Raw genomic sequence first — 11,232 nt, forward strand, 5'->3', positions numbered from 1 at the left:
GAGCTGAAAATAAATGGAAAAATGATAGGATAGGATAGGATAGGATAGGATAGGATAGGATAGGATAGGATAGCTTTATTGGCCAAGTGTGATTGGACACACAAGGAATTTGTCTCCTGTACATAAGTTCACAGTGTACATATAAACAGCAAGCAACAGGTCATAGATCATAAATCATAATTACAATCAATAATCAAAAGTTACAAACAACAAGTGATTAATCATAAGAAACCAATAGGAGAAGACAGTAGGAAAAGTGAGAAGATGAGAAAAGATGAGAAATGAGACAGTGCTGTGAGAATTCAATGTTCAGCAGAGTGATGGCACGGGGGGGGGACTTTGTGTCTGGTTATATTGCATGCAATGTTCTATATCGGTGTCCTGAGGGGAGAACTTGAAATCGATACAAAGGGTGTATAACAAGGAAATGTTTAACAAATGAATCAAATTTCTAGTACTCTCTTCTTTCTCACGGCCTCCTTCTACCCTTACTTTAAAATAACTAGTTTTTCTACTTTCCAATCCTCTTGTGGTTGATCAGATGTCTGTAAATCACAGTAATTTAAAAAAGCAGCAAATTATATTCCTATAGCTTTATCATTTAGGTAAGTATAAACAGAAGTGATAAAGCTTTTTTTTTAATCAGTGTGATACTCTTATTGAAAGGGAATATAGTTACACTTAACTTCTGTTTATCTTACACGTGAAAGATTTTACTGTCTAGAATTTAAATACTAGGAAGCGTTACCTAAAACTCATCAAGTGGGAAAATTTTTCCCATCTTGTCCAGTCTTATAAGGCATATAGAGTGGAACTTGATTCAAATCTGGATAGGGAATCCCAGGGATATAGGCCAGATGGGGAAATTTAAAAAAATCCCAGAAGATGACAATGACAAATCACTTCTACTCCTGCCAAGAAAATTAAATTATGTAATTATGAAGTCATCAAAATATGAGCTGTTTTATGGGGAAGTATTAAAACTATAGCTGAAGCTTGAGTTAAAACTAAAACATAGAATATGAGTCAGGCTGGTGGAATCTCATTAAGTGAGCACTTCATTGCCTACCTCAAATATGAGAGTGACACAAATCAATAAGGTCTGTGTCAGATGTTGGGGAGCCAGTGCAATTTGTTGATTAGTGAGCAACCGCACATGGATGACACGAGAATCTGGAATTAATGGGATGCTAATACAACAATAAATCTAATGAGAGACATTTTATGAAGTGTATGAGGGAACTATGGGTGGAGAGAAGACCAGCATCCAGATTAATTGAGAAAAGTTACCACACTTCAACACAGTGAAAAGGCCGCTGCTCTCACATCTTGAGATAGACCAACTACACATTACATCCCAGACTCAAAAAGACCTAGAAAGAAACTGGCTGTGTAGCCAACACCTGAAGCTAGAACATTATTGCCATCCCCTTACTCACAGCTGATGTGAGGCATAAGATCATGGAACCACAGCCAATCCTTGAGACTGCTTACCCAAGGTTCTGTGGATAAGTACCATTAGATAGTATACTAAGACACCAATAGGGCCCTCACGACAATCCTTACTAACACCGTAACTCAAACCAATGAACTGGTCTGTGTTACAGCTGCTGTAACTCTTATCCATGAGCACACAAATTTAACATTACTTGCCTGGAAATCACTACCTTTCCTCACTTTTAAAACCTCCTTCACCCCTTTGGAAATTCCATAATCATCAAAGTGTATCTTAAGTGTTAATTGGTAATGAGTCAATGAGGAGGACGTAACAGATTCTTTGGCAGTCAGTTATGATGCAAGAGTTTGTGTTAGTTAGCCAAACTTTTGCCTGTTCATATCAGCTAAGTGTTAATGCCAGTAAATAAATGCTGTGCCCAGAGCAGATAGTTTCCCTATTGCGTCTTCCTACTTGCTTAACATAGTTTCTTTATGAAGCAGCTTTCTAAAGCTGCTTATAACCTGCAAGACCAGCCTTGTCATTCGGGAGAATGACTTATCACTTAGGCAGCAGATACTATGAGTTGAGACAGAAAGTGGCAGTAGTGCTGAGAATCAGAGATTTATATGCCACACGGCTGCTCTGGCAATCCAACAGTCTATTTTCAATGTTGAGATAGTGTTGCCAGTGTCAAACTATGATTTAATTTCCAGTTTGATTAGCTTCTATGTGTGGACTGCTGCCAGGGATATCAAAGCAGCCAGCTCTAGTAATAGCTCTTGTTTCCATTGAGGGTATTCTCAAGTGCAAAATGCCTTTCCTCAAGAATAAGTTATCAAATTCCCGGTTCCTCTGAAATGATTTGGTAAATGCTTTCTAAGATGATAACCATGTTAGAAATAACTGAAACTCTAGGGATATTTTTTCCAGAATTTCTTCTTAAGGAGGTTCTGTGGGATGACTAACTGCTTCCTAAGGTACATTTTAAGCAAGCAGCGCATAAAGTATTAATGATTAGTTTTTAAATATATTGCATTGTTTTCATTGCTGGAAGATAAACAGTGGCTAGATATTAATTCCATAGGTGGTTTTTCTTGATACGTGTTCTGCTACATCTAATATTTCTGTTTTAAATACGGTAAGCAAGATTACAATCACTAAGGAGAGATTTCTCCAAAATTCATAATATAGGCAGTCCTTGACTTATGATTGGAAACATTTCAAGGTTATGATGGACCTCCCCAAGGATACTTATGAACTGGACTTGAAGTTCTGATTATATTCCTTCCCCCCCCCTGCAGTTATATGACCGCACCTGACGTCCAACCGAGCACCCAAAGTGTTTACCCATTTGTGGCCATTTGCAGTGTCCCACAACCATGTGACCATGTTTTATGATGGTTTTGCTGAACACTGGCATTTACTTTTGATTTTCAGCAAAACTGGCCCATAGCAAATCATTGGCTCGCTTAATGACCTCCACAAAAAAGGTTGTAAAATTAGATGGTCACATGAGCGACTTGATTTACAACCATCATGAATTATGACTGTGATGACCAGACTCCATTGCAGTTGCAACTCAAGGATGACCTGTAACATTTTTCATGCTTACTATTTATAAAATGGCATAGTAACAAATCAGACTGTGGACAGCATAGATTTAGCAAAGTTAATCTTATCATTTTCTGCACAGATGAAGTGCCTGTGCAGACTCCCTATCTTGGTATTTGTTTTTTCTCTCTGGAAACTAATAGGTTTAAGATATGTTGTGTAATACTTGTTCTGAAAGCTACTGGGAAGTCCACTTGCCAGGTAATACACAAGCTGGAAATGACTGTTCCCTGCTGGCAAAAAAATTCTTGATGAGTTTCCTTTTATTAGAGCAGTGGGATAAAGAATAAACTGGAGGCATTATGTAAGCTGCTGTGACTGAGGTGAATTTCAAAGGATAAATGAACCTGACTTGTAAAGGTATAATCAGAAAAAATGGACAAGCACAGCTACATATATTTCAATATTACTGCTGTTGAAAATTATGGCGGCTAATTTCTAGTTTGCACCTAGTACACTCCCAATAAGCCTCTATATTCAGATAAAAGTAAGCATATACTATATGCTAGCTAGTTCAGCGACCAAAAATACAAATTAGCATTTCCTAGCCATGCAGTCCAATTAAGTTTTTGTCCTTACTATTTCCAACTTCAGCACTCCAGCTACAAGCAACATATTTTATTTGCAGGTTCTATCAATTTCAGACTGAACTCGACTATGAAACTTGTCAACTTCCTCTTCTGTATCAGTGGGTGAAGCACAGACTTCCCTAACTTGCAGATTAAGGAGATGTCCACCTGTAGTCTGAATGATATTATTCAGTCATAGCCTGTGTTGTACCTAGGTCTGTTATTCCTATATCTTTCCCAACTATGAAAGCAACACTGTTTCTCATTTGGTTTTTTGTGTGATCTGTCTATAACATGAATGCAATAGTACAGTGATGGCGAACCTTTTAGAGACCGAGTGGCCAAACTGCAACCCAAAACCCACTTATGCATCGTCGGGTGCCGGGTGGGTGTGGCCCATTGGCTGGGTGTGGCCAATTGAGTGGGTGTGGCCCATTGGCTGCGTGTGGCTACGGTGGTAACAGCAGACTGGGTGGGACTAAAAAGTTCAATCAATTGATTCCAACTTTGCAAGATCTTTTTTTTCCTGCGAGAAGTTGAAATTGACTGATTGATTGAACCTTTTTTTTTGCACACGGCGGCGGAGGCCTAAAGCGAAAAGGTTTTATAAAACCCAGCTGAAGGCCTAGGACTGGGGCGACGGCGCGCGTGCCCACAAAGAGGGCTCTGAGTGCCGCCTCTGGCACCCGTGCCATAGGTTCGCCACCACTGCAATAGTAGATGGCATAAATGAATGAATAGTAAATAGTCCATTTCAATTTGCTGATGCCAAAAGTCAATGTACAAGTGATTCATTTCATCTTTTCCATGTTTATGTTATTACAGTCCCTGTTTCTATTATAATTTCATCTTGGAAGCTTTGGATTTTTTTTATGCGTGTGTGTCTAACATCAGGAACTAGATACTATCAGTGATCATCTGCTTCCAGCATCTTCCTATATCATTGCTGCACAATATAAGTGTCTGCTTGCTTTGGCTGGACAGTTGGGATGACCTTCATGCTTTGGTGTGATCCTGCTGGGAGTTTATACTTTTGACATACACTCCTATTATTCTTAGCTAACCTCCCACACGCACACCACCTAAATAAGCTGGGGGGGAATATATTCTTAAAATTAAATAATTCTGATCCCAGAAATTAAAACTACAACTGTTACCCAACTGCTTACTTATTTACTTCATTTCAGCAGTATAATTAAGACACAGAGAGTTATTTTCTTTGGAAATTGAAAACTCTTATCTGATCTATAGCAGAATTCCAGAGATTTATCCAAAGATTAAATGAACCTTATATCTACTACTTCTTACAAGAGGTGCTCTTCATGCAGTACATATAGATAAGAGGTTAATCTTTTTCCCAAGCAATAATGGATTTTAAAAAATCACCTCACAGAGTCAAACACTATTTATAGCACGTATATTTCTGCCTCATTCATTATCTGTCCTGTTCTCCTGGCCCCCAAAAGTGACAACAGGGCAAGGTCCAAGATCCAACAGGAAACCCAGTAATCACTGTGGATCCCAGTGCTGCCCTTTGTACATTGGGAAAGAGATGATCTACAGTCTTAGAACAATTGACACAAAAATGCTGCTGCTAGCAGTTCTTACTTCATTATAAAGGATGATAAAGAAAGTTCTGTGTGGATGATTAGAACTATCTATATCCTGATAGTAGAAAAGTCAAATTGGGTTCACATTTTGCACTGAAATGTGGTTTATTTTGATAATAGAAAAGAAGGCACAGTGATCCATTTCACACACAGTCCCTAAGTTTAAATTAAAAAAAAGCTCCATTATATGAATCCTGCAGTCTCTGAGATATGTAGAGCCCAGGCTCTGAATAAAATGAAAGGCAAGTAACTGCAGTTTAAATTAGCTTTGATATATTGACTTTACATACTCATTACTTCCTGGAAGTGATAGCATAAAGCAGCATTTTGCACTTGAGAAATATCCTAAAGTGTAGTGCCACATGGAATAATCAAGTCTAGAAATGGCAAAATACATCTAAAATCTGACAAAAGGCCAACCTATAGTGATTTTTACCATTATAATAAAATGATATGATATGAAGCAACTATGCACCCAAGCCCAATGCACTTTCTCCTTGAGACAGATTAGGATGAGCAAATATTTATTGTCTCTCTGTGTTTCTACCTTCCTCTTGAATTGCATCTGTGGTGGTTGTGTGTGTGCTGGGAAATACAGCACTTAACTCATATGCCCTCTCTGGATCACATCACCAGAAGGGAAGAAGAGCAAGAGTGTAGAATAGTCAGCCACATACTGAGCCTCTGTTGTTGCCTGGATTCAGCCCATTTTTGAACTTTTTATCTTGTGATGGCTTCTGCATTCTATTCAGTTTTTTTCAAAAGTGTACTTATGATGAATAGATAAACAAGAGTCTGAAGCTTTTTTACTTAGTTCCTTTCCAATAGTCTCTTGGATTGGAGAGAATGATAAGTAAGAAGAGTTAGAGCAGTGGTTCTCAACCTGTGGGTCGGGACCCCATTTGGGGTCGATTGACCATTTCATGGGGGTCGCCAAGCAAGGCTGTCTGCCATTTTTTTGTCCGCCATTTTTTTTGTCCGCCATTTTTTTCCTTTTCCGGCGGGTGCCTTACCTCCCTTGGGCTGGGCCAGCTGATGGTCGGCCTGCTCCGTCTCTGCCGCTTGCCAGCTACGCCTCGGCCGGCGCAGGGGGCAGAACCAGGCATGCGCGGCGCTCCCAGGCAGGGAAAGTCCTTGACTTACGACCGGTTGGATAGTCCTCGACTTACGACCGGTTTAGTCCTCGACTTACGACCGGTTTAGTCCTCGACTTACGACCGGTTTAGTCCTCGACTTACGACCGGTTGGGGTCGCGGCATTAAAAAGGTTGAGAACCACTGAGTTAGAGTGTCCCCTATCATCCTAGAAAACAACAATTAAAAAGTCTTTAAAAAAAATAGAACAGTACCTCGTTGAAGCTCACCAACAGCTGGAGAACACCCTAGTTGTTTTCCACTTGACAACTGAAACAAGTTCTCTCTGTTCACCACCTGCTTCTCTGGTGGCAGGGATACCTGGGTGGGCTCATTTGAAAGCAACCTGAATATTTCAGTTTCTGCTACTGAAAAATATCCTGGAAAAAGGCAGAAGGGAGCTATTTCCATCCTGTTGTCAAAAATTACTTAGATCAATCCATTAAATCAAGCTGAACTTGAAATAATTTTTAGAGAAGCATCAGAGAAATGAGATTCATTTTGGAATTGGACAATAAAGGTGCTTCTGATTACTTCCTCATAAGTGTGGTATACTGTACTGTATGTGTCTGTGTAGATTGTGCACTGAACTTTAAAACTTAAATAAAAAAATCAATTTACAATTTAAGTAATTTAATAATTTTTTTGAAACATGTTTTTTGTAAACAACAGTAACCACAAAAAGATAGAATCCAGTCTTTTAGTTTTATTTGAGTTAGTTTTATTTTAGCTGAATTCTAATCAATTTATTGGAGTGTTTGTGTTCTAGATATAAATAATTTTAGTTCTAGATATACGTAACATATGTGTATCAGACCTGCAGACAGCAGTTTTTAAATAATAAATCTAGCTTCTTGAATTCCCTTTAATTTGGCTGTGATGACATCTTGTGGTAAATTAACTTAACTGGAACTCTCATCCTGTTAGACATATTAAGATGAATAACTTTCTCTCATACAGACAGAAACATACAAACACATTATTTCCACAAGGGTGAATATATTTCAGTCTTCTGTAAGTAACTGAGATTATACTGAATTTACAAATGACAGCTTTACTATGAAAAATAATAGTGCTTAATTTCAGCAATGGAGACATGAGTTATTTTCTAAAGTTTCAGCAGCTATAAATTGCATGTGCTTCTAAACTTGATCCTTCCAATTTGGATCATTTCAGATTGTGTGTTGATTGAAATTCTTGCCTTTAGAGTCCCTAGACTAGACCATAGTTTAAAATACAGTGGCTCTATAGACAGCTTGCTGCTCTTCTGGCACCCTCTTTGTAGCAGGATCACTATCTCCTGCATAAATTGTGGAACTTGCAGAAGTGTAGAAATTTAAAGGACAGCACTGGGATCCACAGTGATTACTGGGTTTCCTGTTGGATCTTGGACCTTGCTCTGTTGTCACTTTGGGGGCCAGGAGAACAGGACAGATCATGAATGAGGCAGAAATATACATGCTATAAATTTCTCTGGAACAGTCTCAAGAAGCATGACACCTACTGCTCATGAGATGAGACTTTCTTCAGTCTACATGAAATAGGCTCTAGAAAGGATCTACTCATGGAGATCCTTTGCAGAACATTAAAAAAGAAGACTATGTGTTACTACAGAGTGCTTCGCTAATGAGCATTTATTAAGAAGAGAAAGTGGTGAGAGACAACAATGACTACTCAGAGCATTCATAGTTCTCACTTGAGGACCATTGTGACTCTTGCTGGGTTTGGAGACAGTTTATTTCATGAATCTGAGCTGTGGTCCCGTAAAGGCATAAATCCGATTAATGTATGGAAAAAATCATAATGTTTATGGAGACATGCCTGCCCTTTGCCACAGAAAGCTTATCTATGGGCAAAGATGACTGCCTCTTCTATCTATGGGACACACTGCTCCATGCTTTTGAGGAGAACAGCATTATATAGTTGTCTTTGACTGTATAATTTACGGTTAAAACCCTAAAACAAAACAGCATTCATTGTTAGAAGAGGTGGAGAAGATTGAGCAGAGATGTTTTGTGTTATGTAGTAAGGGTTAGTATCCTCAGCTACTGCAGAAGAAACGAATTTAGTATTGGCCTGTGTTTGAAGTCCAGAAGTATCTATTGATCAGAGAAAGGTTAACAATTTGGTCTCATTTAGGTACCCAACCCAGAATATTTTGTGGTAACCGCACAATATTTCTGTTTTACATAATGTACCATTTCTCTATCCCTACAGTTCTCCATCTTTGTGTCACATGAGGCCACAGAGAATTGACCCCTTAATTCTGTTGTCTGACATGTAGTTATGCTGAACATAATAAGCAGCCTCATGCTATTCCACGAGCTGGTGCTCTTCTGGCAATCTTCTATGGGGCTCTGTTTTTAAGGAGGCCCTGCTTTTTTTTAGCTAAACCCAACTGGCCCTCATTACTTCTGCTAATCTTTGTTCTCTGGGAAAAGGTGGACATACTGTTTTTCCAAACCATGCTATAAGTAGCAACTTCTCATCATATTTGTCTTTGAAGAAAATGTATATGGTCCAAATGCAGCCTCTGCAAAAAAAAAAAAAGCTGAAGAAACAATGGTCCACCTAGTTAGCTGTTGTAAGATCACACAGACCAACTTCAAATATCCGCATGTCAAAGTAGCAACAAAGATGCTTTGGAATATCTGCAACAAATACCATCTCTCTACAAGCAAGAACATGATGAAAGGAAATGTTCGGTGGATGCTTGTGTACGTCTGGGTGCCATATTGAGAATTTAGGACTAAATTATTATAATATAACAAGCAATGTGTTTTCAAGTTTAACTTCCACAACGTCATTTTCCGAGAGTTGTCTACTGGAGATCAGAATGTGGATTTGACATACGGTAGTCTATACAGAAAAAAAAAAATCACAATTCTCTTTCATTACAAAGAAGATGATAGTGGAATTACTTCAAGGGAAGCCCAGAGAATATGTAATTTAAGGCCTGAGATAAGGAAATCTTTCAAGGGCGAAGAAAAAGTGGCCAGGTGGCTTTGCTTTGTGGCCTTATTTAACAATTCCAATGCTGTAACCAGAAGAGCCTTCTGCATATGTTCTGTGGACAGCATACACACAGAATCCTCTTGTGTCTCTTCTTGACAGCTACTGGAAGCAACAATCGGAGTTCCTGGCCACGACATTGAGAGGACACAACACACTTCAATGAGGTTTTCTGTTAATAGGATTGGGAACTCAGCAAGATACAAAGTGAGAAACAAAAACAGAAGAATAACACAAATCTAGCTACAGGATTTCTTTTTTAAAAAAAAAAAAGAGGCAAAGGAACAATGATCTAGAATAGGGGACTGCGTTGTGATAAGAAGCTATTGATTTTTCATTAGGTACACATTTTTGGAAATGTTTTTGTATATGTTTGCATAGCTGTAACTTTCATTAAGTTATTCATTGATTTCTGTTTATTTGTACTGTAGAATTACATCGCTAGTATGAAAGTACACACTCATTTTCAATTGTATATAGTATTTTAAATATCTAGTAATCACAATTGTAATTGGGACTAGGCTTACTGCATCCAGTGTGACAGATGTTTCAAAAACTTGTTTATGACATTCTGACATTTTAGTTGACCTGCCCCAAAAGTATTACTCTATTGCTAACTTCTAGATTTTTGCACAATGGATCACCTTCTCAGTTACCTACATGTACCAAGATTTGTGAGTGAATCCATTTTGTAGACTGCCCTTTAGAGGGCACTAGAAACTTACAACTGATTAAAAAAAATAGCTTGTTTTTTAAAACATTTGGGACAATGAGATTCTATATCTTATCAGGCTATATCATAAATTCATAAAAAAAGAAAACCATGTTTTGTACTATTTGACTTTATCTTAAATTTTAATAATACAAAAAATGTCCAAAGCTCCAATAGAAATCTGGGTCTGTATTTTTCACTGTCATATATGAAAGCAATTATATAAATTAAATATAAAATCTCAGTGTCAAGCTGACTGTTTATGTCTTGTTCCCTTGTAATCATGATCATAACTGCCATAATGAGTGTGTATATATTCACCTCTGTTTATTTACAAGATTTTTTTTTTAAATAATCGCTCACCTATCAGTTGCCAAAGGAGATTTGGGTGATGTATATGGCTGTTTTCCACCATAATTTTAATCTTAACAACTTTTTGAGTTACATCACATGGAGAAAAACTGACTATTTTGACTATATACTCTGAAAGAAAAATTGAAATTATTATATCTAGTAGCAGGGTAATCTTACTAATGTTATCCCTCAGTATTTCTCATGAAGATAGAATTTCATCATCACGTTATCAACTTTATTTCTTTAATATTAATATTATATTTATACTAATATTCTGATTTATTTACCAGAGATGTCATTAAATTATGTATGATAAATGTTAAGATATTAACAAAATATTAAATCCTGTTTAAATATATGCTGCAAAGACAAAATTGCCTGATTCTGGGATTTTTTTAAAAATTCACAAAAATCAAAATATATCTAATTTCACTAGACTATTAAAAATAAATTGATGTAGACTTATTTATATTTATAGATACGTTGAGAGTAGAACTCTAATACCTGTTAAGGGAATGGAGACATTTTGGAGGCCTGGCAAGACTTCAAGGTATGTCACCTAAACATCAGCCTCTCCTTTAGGAAAAAAAGAGATCAGTAACAAGAATTGCTTAATGCAGGGGTCCCCAACCCCCGGTCTGTGGACCAGTACCGGTCCGTGGTATGCCAGCAACTGGGCCGCACAAACAAGCAAAGCCCTATCCGCAAGATGCAGGCAGCACACAAAACCACACACCCTCCAGTCCACAGAAAAACCTCTCCACGGAACCGGTCCCTGTTGCCCAAAAAGTTG

The sequence above is a fragment of the Protobothrops mucrosquamatus genome, unplaced genomic scaffold, assembly GCF_001527695.2.
Source record: "Protobothrops mucrosquamatus isolate PMUCROS unplaced genomic scaffold, P.Mucros_1.0 scaffold1151, whole genome shotgun sequence".
Lineage (NCBI taxonomy): Eukaryota > Metazoa > Chordata > Lepidosauria > Squamata > Viperidae > Protobothrops > Protobothrops mucrosquamatus.